The sequence below is a fragment of the Thunnus maccoyii genome, chromosome 10, assembly GCF_910596095.1.
Source record: "Thunnus maccoyii chromosome 10, fThuMac1.1, whole genome shotgun sequence".
In the NCBI taxonomy this organism is placed as follows: Eukaryota; Metazoa; Chordata; class Actinopteri; order Scombriformes; family Scombridae; genus Thunnus; species Thunnus maccoyii.
In genome coordinates, this window is record NC_056542.1 from 14,556,817 (window position 1) to 14,564,766 (window position 7,950).

Genomic DNA, 7,950 nt, shown 5'->3' on the forward strand with positions numbered 1-7,950 from the left:
ATCGTGATTAGTGCATTAGGGCCTAGTTATATTAGCACATATTTCACCGTAGTAGCAGCTAATGTTACCGTTTGTTGCTAGTATGTGTTAATGTCAATTAGTTTAAAGCTCAAAATGCACACGGCATGAGAAGTCAAGGAGCTTTAGGACGAGTTAAGTGACTGAGGACCAGGAAACACTACTTGGACTCAATGGAAGAGTAGGTGTCTCCCGCTCAGCTTTCACTTCATCTGTACTGATGTTGCCCACCAGCCTGTAACCTCACTCATCGTTCCCCTCGTCATGCATCGCCCAGTTCCCATCCATCGCCCACCACAGGATTTGTGAGTAACAACTAACCAGTGCACGTGCTATTTTATTAGGCAACTTGCATTTGCAAGTGAAGCGGCCATTTGTTTCAGGTCTCTACGCCCCCCGAGCAGCGAGTCAGGCCTGCAACGTTTTGTTTTTGGTTTAAAGGACACATTTTTATTTTGGTTGCAGAGTGACTGTTTGCCCTTTAGTTAGGAGCTTCGCTATTGGTAAATAAGATAGAAAAAGGTCATAACTTCTGAGAAAGGTTTGAAAGCAAAAGGGAAACGCATTTAATTTTTGTATAATATTTTTAATACACATTTTATTTCATTAATTGGTTTACATATATGTTTCATTAACTAAATCGATTATTTACATTTAAAGTACTCTGTGTGTGTGTCATATTTACATTTCATTAAGGTGTGATTTGAGTTTAAAACAAGGAAATAGTAGGCTAATTAACACATAATTCTTAGTGGGATTTAAAATGAGTAATTCCTACTATACATTTCTTAGTATGAAGGCACCACTATATATTTGTAGTTCGTATTCTTGTTAAAAAAGTTTAAAAGCTGGTAATTTCATTTCGGTTACACAGGTTAGCACAGCCAGGCACAGGTAAACATACCCAGGGCCCCGCCTATAGTATTACAACACTTGTTAGACAGTTACTAACTAAGTAACTACATGGGACGGGTTGGGATAATTGTAAGTTGCTATTTTATTAGACAACTTGCATTTGTTTCAGGTCTCTATGCTCCCGAGCATGACTCAGGCCTGCAACGTTTTGTTTTTGGTTTAAAGGACACTATTTAGGGCCCGAGCACCGACCGGTGCGAAGCCCTATTGGAACTGAAGGAATTATTAGGGCCCGAGCACCGACCGGTGCGAAGCCCTATTGGAACTGAAGGAATTATTATTATTATTATTATTATTCCTCCGAAACAAACGCATTTTTGAGGGCCTAAACATGCACGAAAACTCATGAAAATTTGCACAGATGTCAGGACTGGCGAAAATTTCGATATTTTATGGGTCTCGAAATAAAGCGGGACAAAATGGCTCGACAGCGCCACCTAGAAAGTCAAGAAAATTGAGCCCCTCGATACAGATTGTCGTAGGAGAACGAAATTCGGTATGCATATGTATCATGACCAGACGCACCAAAAAGTCTCAAGGACACATAGCCTAACTCCAACAGGAAGTCGGCCATTTTGTATCAAAGTTGAAATTTTGCACCGATTTTGTCATTTCCAGCCCGCATACTTTAACGAACTCCTCCTAGAGATTTGACCCCAGGACTTTCAAATTCGGTCCGTATCATCTACAGGCATAGGAGATTAAAAGTTGCTAAAACAATTCTCATTAGTCTTTCCTAGGGGGCGTGGCTGGGCGGCGAATTTCGATCCTTCGCCATGAAAAATGAAACGGCTATAACTCCGGCATACATGATCCTAAGAGAGCCAAACCTTTTGTGCTTCATAAGAGTCCCGCCCTGAACGGGTCCATGTGACAATACAGGATATGAGTCATAGCGCCACCTCCTGGCAACAGGAAGTTACATGTTTTACGCTCTGACACCCTGTGGGCAGCACGGTGATGGAATCCAGCTGAAATTTACTGAGAATAGCCTCAAGACCTTGGAGATCTTATATTATGAAGTTGGTGACCCTTCGTTGAAAGGTGTTGCCATGGCGACGCGGCGAATTTCGATGTGACGCCATGAAATTTCAATGCCTTATAACTTGACTCCACGTGGTCTGATCTTTTCCAAATTTCATATGCTTGTTAAGAGTCCCAATCTGAACACATGTTCAGTCTCATATTTAGCGAAAGTCATAGCGCCACCTACTGGCAACAGGAAGTATCATGCGTCGTACTTTGTCTAATTACTCCTAGGAAATTTGGCTGATGCACCTGAAATTAAGTCAGCTAATAAACAAGACCTTGGTGATGCTACATTTGGCAGCTCATGACCCAAAACTGAATGCTGTTACCATGGCGACACATCCTTCGCCATGAAATATGATACTGTTTTTCAGGGAGAAGGGATTGCTCTACAGTCATGAAACTTGACACACATGTCTAGAGTGATGTCAGCTAAAATCCTATGTGGTCGCTTTGAATGGGCGTGGCAAAATGGCTCAACAGCGCCCCCTTTCAAATTTCAAAATTGCAGCCCCGCCTTCCAGATTAACGTAGAAAGATGAAATTCACAGGGCACATGTATAATGTCAACACGCACAAAAAAGCCTCTTGAAGCCTTATTGTAAGTCGAACAGGAAGTCGGCCATCTTGAAAAAAATGGTACATTTTCGCCTTTTCTTGGCCATTTCGCATACCTTGTATTTTAAAGAACTCCTCCTACAGAATCCATCGTAAGGACTTCAAAATCAGTGTGTGTCATCTAGACTAGTGTATGATCATGATGGTTTGGCCGTGGCGTGGCGTTGAGTTTTGATGTTTCGCCATGACAGAGGAAATTGATATAACTTGAGTGTACACGGTTGGATCTGCCTCAAACTTTACACAACAAGTCACTGACAAAAGCCCTTGGACTGAGCGTCACTTCGACATGCGCTGGGGTGCGAGGGCCCGATCATCGCTGCTTGCAGCTTTAATTATTATTATTATTATTATTCCTCCGAAACAAACGCATTTTTGAGGGCCTAAACATGCACGAAAACTCATGAAAATTTGCACAGATGTCAGGACTGGCGAAAATTTCGATATTTTATGGGTCTCGAAATAAAGCGGGACAAAATGGCTCGACAGCGCCACCTAGAAAGTCAAGAAAATTGAGCCCCTCGATACAGATTGTCGTAGGAGAACGAAATTCGGTATGCATATGTATCATGACCAGACGCACCAAAAAGTCTCAAGGACACATAGCCTAACTCCAACAGGAAGTCGGCCATTTTGTATCAAAGTTGAAATTTTGCACCGATTTTGTCATTTCCAGCCCGCATACTTTAACGAACTCCTCCTAGAGATTTGACCCCAGGACTTTCAAATTCGGTCCGTATCATCTACAGGCATAGGAGATTAAAAGTTGCTAAAACAATTCTCATTAGTCTTTCCTAGGGGGCGTGGCTGGGCGGCGAATTTCGATCCTTCGCCATGAAAAATGAAACGGCTATAACTCCGGCATACATGATCCTAAGAGAGCCAAACCTTTTGTGCTTCATAAGAGTCCCGCCCTGAACGGGTCCATGTGACAATACAGGATATGAGTCATAGCGCCACCTCCTGGCAACAGGAAGTTACATGTTTTACGCTCTGACGCCCTGTGGGCAGCACGGTGATGGAATCCAGCTGAAATTTACTGAGAATAGCCTCAAGACCTTGGAGATCTTATATTATGAAGTTGGTGACCCTTCGTTGAAAGGTGTTGCCATGGCGACGCGGCGAATTTCGATGTGACGCCATGAAATTTCAATGCCTTATAACTTGACTCCACGTGGTCTGATCTTTTCCAAATTTCATATGCTTGTTAAGAGTCCCAATCTGAACACATGTTCAGTCTCATATTTAGCGAAAGTCATAGCGCCACCTACTGGCAACAGGAAGTATCATGCGTCGTACTTTGTCTAATTACTCCTAGGAAATTTGGCTGATGCACCTGAAATTAAGTCAGCTAATAAACGAGACCTTGGTGATGCTACATTTGGCAGCTCATGACCCAAAACTGAATGCTGTTACCATGGCGACACATCCTTCGCCATGAAATATGATACTGTTTTTCAGGGAGAAGGGATTGCTCTACAGTCATGAAACTTGACACACATGTCTAGAGTGATGTCAGCTAAAATCCTATGTGGTCGCTTTGAATGGGCGTGGCAAAATGGCTCAACAGCGCCCCCTTTAAAATTTCAAAATTGCAGCCCCGCCTTCCAGATTAACGTAGAAAGATGAAATTCACAGGGCACACGTATAATGTCAAGACGCACAAAAAAGTCTGTTGACACCTTATTGTAAGTTGAACAGGAAGTCGGCCATCTTGAAAAACTGGTACATTTTCGCCTTTTTTTGGCCATTTCGCATACCTTGTATTTTAACGCACTCCTCCTACAGATTTCATCGTAAGGACTTCAAAATCAGTGTGTGTCATCTAGAGTAGTGTATGATCATGATGGTTTGGCCGTGGCGTGGCGTTGAGTTTTGATGTTTCGCCATGACAGAGGAAATTGATATAACTTGAGTGTACATGGTTGGATCTGCCTCAAACTTTACACAACAAGTCACTGACAAAAGCCCTTGGACTGAGCGTCACTTCGACATGCGCTGGGGTGCGAGGGCCCGATCATCGCTGCTTGCAGCTTTAATTCATTTTGGTTTCAGAATGAGTGTGTGCCCTTTAGTTAGGAGCTTCGCTATTGGTAAATAAGGTCATAACTTCTGAGAAAGGTTTGAAAGCAAAAGGGAAACGCATTAATTTTTGTATAATATTTTTATACTTTTTTATTTTATTAATTGGTTTAAATATTGGTTTTCATCAACTAAATTCATTATTTGCATTCAAAGTACTGTGTCTGTATCATATTTACATTTCATTAAGGTGTGATTTGAGTTTAAAAACCAGAGAATAGTACTTAAAAACATACATTTTTCAAAAAACATTTAAAATTAGTGACTCCTACTTTACATTCCTGCTAAGTGGAGGCTCCGCCATATCTTTGTAGTTCATAATCATGTTAAAAAGTTTAAAAGCTGGTAATTTAATTTCGGTTACACAGGTTAGCACAGCCAGCCACAGGTTAATATACCCAGGGCCCCGCCCATAGTACTACAACACTTGTTATGTAGTTACTAACTGAATAGCTACATGGGACAGGTGTTACATACAGTATATATTTTTTAAAAATATTTTACTTTTCAATTGTTTTATAACATACATTTTATGTTCTTAATTAAATAATCTCTGTATAACTACTGTGCAACACAAAGCATTGACAAATATGAATATGTAATGTAATGAACCTCGCAAACCACTGATTTTCCCCAGAAATCTTCTGTTAGATGGTTTAAAAGTTGGAGAAAGAAAACATTTAGAATATGAGTTATATATTCTTAATACTCTTATTCCTATAGGCCTGTGGTACATAGAGCAAAATACTAAAACACAGTCAAACCATGTTTTACGTCATTACATCAAATTGTAATATTCTAAATGTTTACATACTTTTATACTATTTCTTTTAAAAATAGCATGGCATATTAGGTATCTTTGTTAAGTTTGGGGTCTTATGTGTGAATATTATAAACATTTGTAATTATAAATCCGCTGGTTCAGGGTCAACTGGTTTACAAGGGGATTTAGACTGTGGCAGGCTACAGAGGGATCATGGAGCAGTGAATTATCTAAGACTTATACAACAGTGCCACCCTGTGTTTATGCACTACCATTGACTTCCATGTGTACGCTGACCCTGACTTGATAAGTACATCCTTCAATGACATTCACAGTTCCCTGCCTGACTCAATCTTTTGAAATAAGTGTTTGGTTTTGTGCAAACTTTCACTTAATGTTCTAGTGAAACATTAGTTATTTCGGCTATCACCACTAAAACAATTACGACCATTTATTTGGTCTACAAACCAGCACAGAGGAAGAAAACACACCCAATCGGGCGTGTCAGGACGTATTAGAGCATAGCTGAGTTAAAGTGTTGCCGGTAGAGGATGTGGTGAACCAATGATGATAATCAAAGGGAGATTACAGCTGTGCTCTGGGGATGGATGTGTTAGTGTTGCAACTGGATGCTGTAACAGTGCAATTGATAAAGTCAAGTCTTTGCCTGTTACAAATGACCCTCAAGGTTCAAAACACTTAAATGTGAAGTTAACAGACATGAACAAGTATTAAAATCCTTGTAAAGATTGAAAGTGCAAGTTAAAATGCATTCATCTGACTGATCCCTAAGGCCAATAAAATAAATGTGTTACAAAGACATCTTTGTTTTTTAAAAAGTCTTTCATTAATTGCTAGCACACTGGTTTATTTGTTCTATAATTATTATTGGCTTTATCTTATGTTATTGTTGGGTATTTTATTACATTTATTTTGTCTTACTTTGAATTGTCTTTGATCTTGGTTCAACCATGTAAAGCACTGTATAATTTTGTTTTTAAAAGTTTACAAATAAAGTTTACTATTATATATTATATAGCATTAAGAAACATTGTGGTTGACAGCACCCACCTTAGTGAATTTAGCATGTCATATAATTTAGTGAAGGGGATTTTGGAAGGATTTGTGATTTAGCAAAGCCTATATTTCATCACTTTTTAAGAGGTAATTGATATCCGGCATCCTTGAAAATAGATGTATTATAAAAGATATTGTATCGTATAAAAACCTGAAATTCAAAGGGTAACAGCAGCATCGAGGCCCATGTTTAAATAGTTTGGCCAGAGAGAGACCGCTCTCAGCCCAACAGTACCACAGTGTGGTTGAAATGGACAATAACATGAAAATCAGTGTCGGATTTCATCACCACTGCCACCCTCTGGAAAAACTTTGCTATTGAACCCTTCGGTCTTCACAGAAGACAGACCTAATGGGTGTCTCGTAGACGCCTACATAAACACATTTACAGATATCATGTGTGGTGTCTTATTATATTCTGTAAAACTGATGAATGGAGGACATGGATGCAAAATCATGGCAACTGAAGACTAAATTGAATGATCCAGAGGGTCAGAATTTAAATATAAAGCTAGTCTCACTACCAAAGGAAACTGCTGCCTAAAATTCAGACAAGTAAATTGAAGGATAAACCAGTAGAGGTCTGGACACTTGACCTCTACAGTGAGGGGATCCGGTGGCTCTGTTATGCTGTGGGGGGTGTTTTGGTGGCATGGTTTGGGTCCACTTGTCCCCTTAGAGGGAAGAGTCACTGCAAGGGAAGATCACTTTTATCCTATGATGAAACATTTCTATCCTGATGGGAGTGGTCTCTTCAAGGAAATTCACAGGGCACGAGGGGTCACTGAATAGTTTGATGAGTATGAAAATCATGTGAATCATATGCTATGGCCTTCGCAGTCACATCCCAACCAAATTGAACACCTATGGGAGATTTTGAACCAACGTGTTAGACAGCGCTCTCATCAAACCACCATCAAACCACCAAGTGAGTGAATATCTTTTGGAAGAATGTCGTTCATCCCTCCAGTAGAGTTTAGAGACTTGTTGAATCAATGCCAAGGCGCAGTGAAGCTGTTCTGGTGGCACGTGGTGGCCCAATACCTCACGACACTTTATGTTGGTTTTTCCTTTAATTTGTCACCTGTCTTTATAAGCTATGCACACACACAGACACGTACATTTCAGAAATATGGTCACAAAAGGCAATTTTAATTAAGTCATAGATTTCAAGACTTGTCAAGCCTGAGACTTTGGGTGAAGATTTTCCCCCACAGATTATAATTTGAAGTATAGGAATATATTATAGATAGAATAACAAAGTGATTGTCTATTGGACTATGAAGTGATGGCGTGTCTCTTCTTCATTGGTAGCTGACTTAAATATTTTTAAAAGGAAGATGACAGTATCGTTTGACAATATAACTATATAGTATACTATATAAGTGTTTTATTTTCTATTGGGCAGTCTAAGTTTCAGTGTCAGTTGTCAGATTAACTTGCATAAA